The sequence below is a fragment of the Chinchilla lanigera genome, unplaced genomic scaffold, assembly GCF_000276665.1.
Source record: "Chinchilla lanigera isolate Chin_1 unplaced genomic scaffold, ChiLan1.0 scaffold00031, whole genome shotgun sequence".
Classification (NCBI taxonomy): Eukaryota; Metazoa; Chordata; class Mammalia; order Rodentia; family Chinchillidae; genus Chinchilla; species Chinchilla lanigera.
Window position 1 is genome coordinate 14,646,025 of NW_004955432.1, and position 11,555 is coordinate 14,657,579.

An 11,555-nucleotide genomic window follows, 5' to 3' on the forward strand; every position below is an offset into this window, starting at 1 on the left:
TATTATTATATTTTGTGATTTATATTTTATTTACTAAAGATTTAAATTTTCTGGGCTAGAGATGTGGGGGTGTGTGGTGGATTAACTAATGGTCAATTTGTGACACTCAGTTGAATAAAATCAACATGGTGCTGGGCATGGAAGGCCTGGGCACCTGAGGATTGTTGCCAATAGCATGAAAGAACTAGAGGGGAAGATGGTGTGCTGTTGATCCCCCTGGAGAAGCTTGTCGCTCTGATTTTTCTGATATGCACTTGGCTGTTCTCATTGTCGAAGGAGCTCAGGACCTCGCTATTGCTGAGGATGGCTGTTTCCTTTCAGGGCAGTGGTGGTTCTTTTTAGGAGAGCCCTTGTTCTTACTTTGAGCGTGGCTTCCTGGCTCCAGTGCAGATTCCTCAGCCTGCTGGTACAGATCCTTCATCCTGCTGGTGCCGATTTTCTAGCTTCCACCACAGACCTTTGGGCCTCCCCAGTGCAAGTCCTTGATATAGACTTGCATGAGACACTTTAGTGGGCTCTAGTCCTCCTGCTGGACTCATGGAGGCCATTGCCACGGGCTCTAGGTCTTCAGCTGGACCTGTGCATGACATTGCTGTAGAATCCAGGTCCCTCAGCTGGATTCTTTGGGTCTCTAGTGTGTGGACAGATCTTCCGAACCCTTTTGCATTTGACTCTTTAAGGTGAATATTATAAAATGATCCTATAAATTATGTGTCCTGTATTCAATCCTTTCCCTTGTAAACCCTGACTACACAGGGTATATGTGATAGAGCCTTTACTTGGCATGGACAAGATCCGAGGTTCCTTTCCCAGCACTGGAGGATTTAAATTTGTAATAAATTTAATAAATTTTAATACAATTGTTTGTTCATCCTGATAACAATTGGTCGTTGTCATCATTGAAAGAGCAGGCTTTGTAGGATGTATTATGAAATAAGTTGATTTCCCCCCAATGCTCTTTCTATTTTTAAGGGACAGGATTTTCCTTGCCAGTTGGATGAAATCACAAAGCTGAGGCAATCTTTGCTATAAAATCTGTATCTTTCACATTTTGTCATAAAAACCACCTCATTCCCATAACTAAAATGTTTATAGCCAGATGGAACAGGATGGTCCTCCCTTCCTAAGCTCTGTCTTGCTTCAGACAGGCAGCCTGCAATCAGACAGGAGGCAGGGCCAACTCTTTCACGCCTCGCTGCCTCCCCAAGCCTCGTGAATAGCAGTTTTAAGTCACTCCAGGCTGAAGAGAAGGAAAGATCTGATTAACTGGTTATTGCCTTGCTCTGATTTAGAGAAGTATTCATGTGATCTTTTCTTCCCACTGGGGAGCCCTTGTGCATTCTCTGGAGACTGCTTTGCTGGGGATCTCTCCCTCAAACGTCTCTTAATGTCAGCCTTAGTGCAAGGTCTCCTCCCTGCTGAGCATTCAATACAATCTCCAGCTTACACTCTTTTGTTCCCAAAGGAACACCTCCAACATTTCTCTGCTGAGGATGCCTCGCTCCTGCCGGAAAGTCCTAGATTCCTCCGGGCTGACTCTCTTGCCCTGATAACCCCACCTGGTCCAGACTGTGATCATGCATCCTCTGTCCTGACAAACTCTGGGAGTGAAGGTTGTTACTAACACACACACCTCTCTGCTCTAGGCCTTCAGAACTGACCAGGCCCAGTGAAGAACAACGAGAGGAACAATGATGGCTGTAATGTGTGTTACGCCCTCAATGAATTTACAGTACAAATACAATACACAATTATTATAATAAAGTGTGTATATTTCTGTCTGTCTGTCTGTCTAAATAGACTAGGAGTCTGAGAGAAGCACAGAAAAATGCTGAGACATCCAGATGGGAGGACATTACTTCTAGCAACAGTTGATTTTTTTTTTAATGTAAGATTGTTCAAACCATTAAAGAGAATAAGAAAATAATTATTAGATAAAACATTGGAGATAATGCAGTTTCACCAGACAAGATGGTAGGAGTTCACCATGGCAATTCCACTGCATATTGTTACCTTCAAATCAGCTGTCCAGATTACCAGACACAAGCATGCAAAATTGATCCGAACATAAAACATTGTAAGCATTAACTGTTCCTTTCAATATACCATCAGACATCAGCAATACAGTTACGGCAGCTATTCATATATATATTTATATTTTGGGGAAAACTTCACACTGATAACTTTTTTTTAATAGCCTGGAAGCTTTTTATATAAGAATACAAATAAAGAGTAAAATAAAAGATAATAGGAAACAATCTTGTGCAATAGGGAAGGGAACCATGAAACAGAGGGAGGGATACGAGGGAAAGGGATAAAAAAAGAATTAAGATGTGTTATGTACATGTCCCAACTCCCCACAAGGAATGTAATCATTATGCACTGCTAACATACCCTAATATAAAACTGAAAAGAAAAAGATTCTGGAAGCTTATGTGCATGTCACGGAGGAGAGTCACTATTATATGTGATTTTTTTAAACCTGAAATAATCAGTATATATACTTCATTTATGCAAGAACACGTTAAAAATCTTACTAACGTAATAAGTCACAGTTGTGAACCAATGTGCTAAACATGGCTGCAAACTGAACCCTTCAAGATTAAAGCAGTAAATTCTCTAAATGGTTTTCAAAAGAAGACAAATACACCCAACACAGCAACGATTATAAAACTGCCTTGTTCGAAAGTTACAAGAGGGTAACACTTGGGAAATGAATTTGCTTCTTCATCATTTCCGCCCTGATTCTAATTGTGACTCTCTTTATGCTTCTGATTTTTTTTTTAACCTCTTCTATTTCTTCCTTGGGTTACAATTATATTTAGCCAAAGACCTCAGACTTAGCTTTCGAAATGAGTTGCTAATGATCCAAGATTTGGAACATGTGCATCAAACCCATTATGTCTGAAGGCTTTCTTGGTACATGTTGTGCATTACATCACAAACAGTCCAAATTATTGGTTCAGCCCAATCACATATCCTTGATTTTTCTGGGTTGTCATGTTTTCCTCATAATAATGCTGGTTCTGAATGCATTATTTTAAATCTGATTGCAACTACCTTCTAATGTTGGTTGTGGGGATCTTTTTTCATTTTACTATTGACAGAAGATGATGTGTACAATGGCTTTGGTAATTTTCTTTCTCATCAACTGTAATGACTTACAATACTAAGTTTCAGTCCAGGCTGAGCCACTTGAATGTTAAGCCATAGGTAACATGAACCAATCAAGGATTCTAATTAAAGGATCACTTGAGATGTACTTTCAGGACGATCAATCTGGCCACACAAAGGAAATGGAGTAAACAGGTAGGAACAAGGAGCAGAGACCAGTTAGGGAGATTACTGTCTGTTGAGGGGTAATTAAATCCTAAACCAGGGCAATAGTTATGGGAACAGAAAGACTGGCAGAATTTAGTCATATCATCTGTTTCCAAGTTTAAATGTGATTTATTCAAGTCCTGTCCAAGGAGGAGTACAGAACAGGCTGTAAAATGACTTTGGTTTAACTGAGACTAACAGTACCAATTTGATAGTTTTTTGTTAGCCGCTACTTAAGTGCATCAGGACTCAATCAAAAGACATGCGCTAAATCCCCTACACACAAAACAGGGACGCTACAACAAAAGCAATGAACAAGGTAGGGACAGTTAGCATTGCCCACATTATAGTGGCCATCCCAAAACCATCCCAGTTATAAAGCACCTACTATGCTGCCAAAATTTTATTTTTGCCTAAACTTTGAGGGTGTAGGATTATGATGTATTTATTATTATGAAATTTAGTGGCCAGGCATGGTGGCGCACCCCTGCAATCCCTGCACTCGGGAGGCTGACACAGGAGGATCGTTGCAAGTTTGAGACCAAGTGGGCTACAAAGTGAGTTGAAGGCCAGCCTGAACTGCATAGAAAGACCCTGTCTCAAAAAGACAAAAACAATAATAAAAATAAAACTGTCTTACATTTTTATGTAGAAACACAAAAAAGTAAAAATGAAAGCAATGTTTTTTAAACCTACCTCCCAGAAAAATTTGTTAAAATTTCCCCATCTCTCTTTCTATCCCTTTCCTCTCCTCCTCTTGTTCCTCTCCCTCTCCTGGCAGCCGTGAGGTCAACAGCTACGCTCCAATGTGCCCTTCATCCATGATGTTCCGCCTCACCTCTGCCCCAAAGAAATGGAGTCAGCCAATTATGGCCTGAAATTTCTGAACCTATAACTTGTCTTGCACAGGTAATTTGGTCGTGGTAGTGAAAAACTAACACACTCTGACAGAGACAGTATAGCCTGCAAAGCTGAACATATTTACTGTCTGCTTTTTAACAAAAAAGTTTGCTAAATTCTGCTTCAGAAGGTTATTTAATGGCTTTGTAGAATTACCTCAAATAGCTATTCCATTTTATAGCACACTGCTTAGAAGTGCCATGCTGGCGCCAGATTGTCTAGATTTCTATTCTGCCTCCACCATGTGCCTCAGTTTTATAATCTGTAAAATAGGAAAAGTAATAGTTTCCTCTTCATAAAGCTTTGATGAAGACATGGTATGATTTGTGTTGCACTTTCAGATCCTTCTGTAAAGAATGACTTATTCCTTCAGCTGCTGGGAATCCTACCGACACACAGCCTTCAGCTGTCGGCCTCTTTGGGAACTGCTTTGCCCAAGGAAACTGTCTCAGTCAAAATCACTCTCTTTTCATTGGGGCAGCTCAGATCCAATGACACACCCACATTAATGGGTAAGTGTAAAGACTTGGCCTCAACTCAGGACTAAAGAACCAGTCAATCCAGTTCTAGAGTTTTCCATGAGTTGGCTGAGGTCTTTTTTGGTATTACCTCACAGCTGAATTTCTCTCTCTGGCCAATCTTGCTTCTCCTTCAGACCATCCACTTACATTGGTCCCAAGAATATTCCTTAATAGATATTCTACATCCCAATCTCTGTCTTGGCATAACTTCCCAGGATAACCAGTTTGAGATAATATGTTACATAGTAAAGTATCTGGTACACTGTAAATAGTATATAATTATTTGTTAAACAAATACATAATCCAGTAGGTGAAACTAGATTGGAAATACCAGTTTAAGGAGAAAAAGTAGAACAATGTAAAATTTCCTACAGTTAAAGAGTAGTTTATGCACAAAATTTTTAAATGCATGATAAAATCTCTCACTAAGCTATTTAAATTTCTTTAGGTACATTTAGTGTGGTGTAACACTGTTATTTACAATATAAATATTTTAAATGTATTAGAAATCTTGTCCTGGGCAACTATGTAAACTTATTATGACAATATTAGATATAATGTCAAAAATGTTGAAGTGCATTGATTTAGAAAATTTATTTCAGAGTTTGCAAGAAAACTTCTGGAAGACCACTGTTTTAGGATAGACATAGAAGTATACGGTTTCAGATTTTTCATTCTGAACCTTTGTGAAAGATTACTGAAGCCATGGCATATGTTTACAGGGTCTTAGTTTCAATTTAATGCCTACTCAGCCTCCATCCAAGAGTAAACCTTGCTGGGAAAATCAAAATCAGGTATGGGCTGATTTTGTGCATGTAGAAGGAAAGGTAGTAGGATGAGCCAGCTGCCAACTCCACAGAATATTACAGTAATAACTAAATGGCTGCCAGGGACAACAGTAAATAAGGAAAATAGTTATTCTTTGACTGCTAATACTCTTTTGTTTTGAGACCGAAGCCAAAACCCACCATTACACAACGCCTCCCTGGCAAGTGCACGGTCCTGAGTTGACTCTCAGTACCAAAACCAAAAACAAACAAAAAACCACCATGGATCACCACAACAAAAATGAAGAAGCTTAAACAGCCTGTAAGGGGTGTATATGTTTACATTTTAAAAAGAGATACTGAAACTGAACTACTGCAACCTTGGGTTCCATAATAAAATGCATGTTTAGTAAAGCTAACTAGTATAACCTCAGACTAGTTTGTTAAATTCTGGTACAGTTTAATCTTTCCAACACAACACTTCTGCTTAGTAAATGTTTTTGAATACCTGTTATGCAGCAAGTGCTGGAGGAAATTCAAAGTTCTAATAGGTTGCTACGCATGAAGAACATAGTAGATGGAGGAGAATCAACTTTCAAAAATGAAAATAGAGTGTGAGTTATCCCTAAAAGGGGATTTACTGTGCAAGAACTAGTGACAACACAAAAAAACCAAAATATACTTTCACAAAGCTTGGGTGAAGAAAACGAGAAAACAAATAATACTAACTGGAGGGAGCTGTGGGTAGAAGTATTTTTAAAAGATTTATTCAATAAAATTTTTACTGAGTACATACTTTGTACCATGACAGGCCCTGGGAATTAAGCAGAGAATAAAGCAAAGCCTCTGTATATTAGTAGAGGACTAGACCAACTATAACAAAGAGGTCCAAACCAATGATTGTTACAAGAACAAAGTTTATTTTCTCCCGGGTAATGGTCATCTCTTGGTAGCTGATCCAAGACAGCAGGCACCTCAGCTTCCCCAAACTAGAATGGGACTTAGGCTAAAGGGACAGCTTTATTTTCCCTTAATTCATGGTTTCCATTTCTGATCTGGATCTCTTTTTGCCACCTGCCAGACAGCGAGAAGGAGAAGAAATAAATGGCAAGTAAGGAGATAATTTATATAACATTTGCAAAAAGTGAGCAGAGTCTTGAATGAAGGACAGTATGAGTCATGCAGATCTCTGGCTAAAGAGCATTCCAGGCAGAGCGAGCAGCTGGTACACAGGCCCGAGGCGAGAACACATCTGCTCTGTTCAAAAAACAACCCCACCATGGATCAGAAGGCAGAAAAGGCCAGACTAATGATATGAAACAAAGCAAAGAAAGTACTTCAAGAGTCAAGAAACAAAGCTGCAGTGGCGAAGCTCTGGCCATGGGAACAGGCAACAGGGCAGTCACTGGTGGGCCTGACAAACAGCATGGTGGGAATGAAAGACTGAGCGGAGTCTGGGGTGAGATGAGGAATTGGGATGGGAGAGAGCAAGTATGGTTCCCTCTCTGGACAGTGTGAGACTAAAACATGTGAAGGTAAAGAACCAGTAAAAATGGAGAGGTTGAAGTTACATGGGAGAGCGGAAGATTGATGCTTCCTGGTCTCAGGGAGAAACACGGGAGTTCCTCCTCTTCCTCCATGTCAGCTAGAAAAAGATAAAAATGGCAGTGAGTGAAGATGGAAAGAGAAAGTAGTAAGAGGCAGTGTGGGACTCCTACCTAACAGTTCTTTTTAAAGTAAGAGGCAAAGCCTTCTCCTGCACTTGACAGGAGCATTTTCCTCAACTGTGCACAGCAAGAGTGGCTAGGCAGACACTTGCCTTGACTTGAGGTGGTGTGTGAGGACCTCAGGCTGAGGCCAAAACCACTGAGAAGACTGGCAAGACAGTGGTGAAGTGATGAGTGCTGTGGTACCTTCTTTCAGCCATACAGCATTTCCTTCAGACTCCATTCTTCCAACAGCAGGAATGAAAAGGCAATGGTTTTCCCAAACTCATTCTAGTGGCTGGTTGATGTGTCAACTTGAGAAGTTTAGAAGCTTAACTAAATTGGCTCAGCAATTCTGTACTCTAAGGTGGATCATCACCTAGATATATACAAGGGAAACAAGGAAGGACAGAGGGGTTCCATTCTTTGGAGGAGCTCCCGTCTTCACCTTCAGCTTGGACGTCATGTCCTGGCTTCTGGTGCAGTCTCTTCGGCTTCCACCTTGGATCCTTCAGCCTTCTGATGCAGACTCATCAGCCTTCTGTCACAGACCCGTCGGCCTCCTGATATGGACTTGCACGGAATGCTGCAGTGAACTCCAGACCTTGGGATGAGTGCTTCAGTCTCCAGTGTGCAGACACCCTCTGCACACTTCCTCATCCAACTCCATGGCTGACCACCAGAAGCCAATCTTGTGATTTCTTATACATTCTTATACATTTGTATACCTTGTGTTATATCTCTAGTAAACTTTGACTGATACACTCATCCTCTTACCAGAACAATTTGCCTTGAAAATCATTAGGACTAAACCCAGTATGCTCTTTACGTCAATCACCACCAGAAACCCAAGACTTCCTGTTCTTAAGTGTGAAGAGACAAGCAATGATCATCAGCCATCTGAAGAGAATCAATGTGAAGTGTCGCACTGGTAACACCCAGAGCAGTACCACACACTTACAGCAGCCATAACCTAGAATCATCTTTATCTCTTTGTCATTCATTTGCTCAATCATCAAGCTCTGCTTAGTCCATCTTCTAAATGCTCCCCTCCCCTACCCAGGCTGGCAACTTCTCTCAGTCCCCACTCCATACCATTGGTAATTTGGGTTTCCATAATCTCTCATCTGGACTACCTCTCCAGCTCTCTGTGGAAAAATTGGTCACATTCCTGAGATAAGAGATAGGGCCTGGCTAGGCTGGCTGGGAAGAGAGGCACAGCAGAATCCCAGTATCTACCCAGCACCGCCTCTCAAGACTCCATAAGCAGAAATTCTCACGCTTCCCACCAGATGCGGATGGCATAAAAGAGATGAACACCAAGAGCTGGCTGTCTTGTCCTTACCCTCTGGCCCTGTGTCTTCTAGACCTGGGGTCTATTTTTTTTTTTTGCTTTTCTCTTTCCCTCTCTTGTTCAGGCCAAGTTCAATCTGCAGAGCCAGTTTCTCCCTCACCTCCACTTTTCAAATAAACTTTTGGCACCATTTTTGGCTGGTCTCACCCAATTCTTCGACAAGAAGGACCTGGAATACAGTTAATTTGCAAGCTATTTCCTAGGAACTACAATAACATTACTCTCATTAAAAATCTTCAATGACTCCACCATTGCCTTAGGAAAAAGTCCACCTGAATTCACTGAACTGGTTTCCAGGGCCTAACACAGCATTTTAATCTCTCCACTGGACTTCTGTTTGTCCATCCCTTATCCTTCATGGATATCTTGTAAGCACCCCGTGAACATCTGAAACTAGGGATAGTATCAAATCTTATATATACTGTTTTTTTCCTATTCATACATACCTACACCTTAAGGTGGATCATCACCTAGATGATATAAAAGGGAAACAAGGAAGGACAGAGGGGTTCCATTCTTTGGAGGAGCTCCCGTCTTCACCTTCAGCTTGGATGTCATGTACTGGCTTCTGGTGCAGTCTCTTCGGCTTCCGCCTTGGATCCTTCAGCCTTCTGGTGCAGACTCATCAGCCTTCCATCGCAGACCCGTCGGCCTAGTATTCAGCATAGTAAGACTAACAACACAACTAATAATAAGGTAATTGTTATGGTTTGTGTCTGCATGTTCCCCCAAATCCTCATGCAGTCATGTGGCGGGCTTCTAGATTTTTGAATGATCCACAGTCCAATGCTGGGATTAAGGGTGTGAGTGCTACACCTGACCCTGGGGCAGGTAGTTTGCATACAATTTAACAGAGGGAAAGAGGCTGCTTGCTGCTGCCATTTCTCCCTTCTGCTCTGGCTGTTTTTGCTATCTTCCACCACCATGAACAGTTGCCCTGTGCCATGTGCCACTCTGCCTTGGAGCCAGCCTAGTACAGACTGAAACCTCCACGAACTGTAAGCTAAATAAACCTTTCCTTCCTTAATTTTGAGCATCGGATATTTTGTTTCAGCAACGAGAGAAAAGTAACCAAGACAGTAATATACAGCCACCCTTGGTATTTCCCAAGCATATAAAAATCTGCAGATGCTCAAGTACCTCATCAAAAATGGTGTATTTTATATAACCTCTACACATCCTCCAATTACTTATAATACCTAATATAAAGCAAGTCCTATGTAACGAGTCTGTAAATACCATATTGTTTAGGAAATGACAAAAATATTCAGTACAGGTATGTAGTATGCTGATACCTGCATGGAGAGCAGTGTCCAGGGAGGGGGTGATGAGCAATTAAGAAAAAAATAGACACAGGAAAGCTGGGATGGGGTGTGACTTGACCTCTCTGCTGGAGAGGCAGCGATAACCCAGCACAGTCTGCGTCTTTATTTATACACAGTAGAAATGGGGAAGTGCCTAATGGAGTCAAAAATGCAAGGTCTCAGTATTTGGCTGAGAACACTGAAACATTCTCAGAGCTATCATGCTGTAGTTAACAGGGAGGAACACGAAAGCCAGACATCTGCTGGACTGACCTTGCTCTAGTCCCAAGGAGTTTGCCAACCTTCAGCTCAGCTGCTGCCCCCAGTAGTAGGCAGCTAGGGAATGGCAATGGGGCTGTAGCAACTGGGCACAACCTATCGATGGAGGAGACTTATTAACCACAGGTGCCCAACAGCAGCACCCAAACCTGACCCGGCATCAGGCTAAGCCCTGCACTCTGTACCGATCTCTGCCCTGAGAACACCAAAACCTGAGATTTGATATCAATCTTGCAGGAAACCAAGTGGGACCACCTGGATCAACTATCAAAGGAGGCACAGAAGGACACAGGAGTAGACTTTTGGGTCACTGCCCTTTTCTTGCAGTGGTCGGTTCTGCTTGCAGGATGGAGCTTCTTTTTCTTTCAAAGCACCCTTCTCTCCTTGAGCACTTGTTTTGTGCTTCTTCTTTTCCTTTTCTTATTGCTGCCCTACAATAAACGGTAATCTTTCACACCCACCTATTATCCTGCCCAATTCATTCATCGGGACAAGTAAGAACCTGGAAAACTCTGCTGGTCCCTACCCCACCCGACAACAGGTAGACACAATTATTTCAAATATTTTTACCCAGTTGGTTGAACCCGCAGATGGAGAGCTAGAGGCTATGGAGTGCTAACCCTAGGTTTCATAATAAGTTTATAAGAATACGGGGTTCTTCTCTAAGTATCACACTGTACTGCCTTCACTCTCCCCGCGATAAGATGACGTGAGGTGAATGATACAGATATCCGGGCGTAGTTGAACACGAGCCTCAGGACCCAATCTGATAACTCAGATCCACTAAGTGGCTAATGTAGCCTATATACCTCGTAGCGTTCGCCCTGGGAAAACTGATGGTTCATATTGTGCGTGAGATTTCATCACATCGCTCAGACATTAAAAGTTACGAATTCTCTTTGGGAATTTGGATTGAATACCTTCAGACCTTAGCAGACATCGGGTAACCGAATCCTCTGAAAGCAAACCCAGCTACAGGGGGCCCTCACTGGCTGCTAGAGCCTCTCTCCTGCCAGCCCTGGCCTGCCCGGCCCTGGACGGCCCGTCTCCTCCAGCCGCTCTCTGCTCCCGTCTCGCGTCTGTCTCGTCCTGGTGAGCCTCGAGGAGGCTTTGCGGGGCTCCCTCTGAGCCGGGGCCTCTCCTGGGCGAGAAGGCCGGCCTCCCCGCACACCCCGGAGTGGACGCGTCTCTTTGGGGCGCTCCTACATCCCCAGCGTTCCCACGCAGTGCTAGGTGCACGGTAGGTGTCCAAGTCCTACCTGTGCACGGAGCAAAGTGTGACTACATGGGGACCCCGCCCCCAAAATTGGAAATTACAGTGGACCGGGCGGCCGAGCTGCGAACGTGCCGGGAGGCGGGGGACGGGGCGGCCCCGCCCCTGGGCGGGCTCCCCCGCGGGGAGG

The 11,555-nt window shown here is 42.8% G+C and overlaps 1 long non-coding RNA gene across 1 annotated transcript; it reads right to left on the minus strand.

The window, feature by feature from the left end:
• Positions 1-6,406: 6,406 nt before the first annotated feature.
• Positions 6,407-7,590, minus strand: LOC102026903. The gene is made up of 2 exons (XR_261528.2): positions 7,081-7,590; positions 6,407-6,583 (listed from the first exon to the last, which is right to left on the minus strand). It is a non-coding gene; the product is annotated as an uncharacterized LOC102026903 (long non-coding RNA).
• Positions 7,591-11,555: the final 3,965 nt, after the last annotated feature.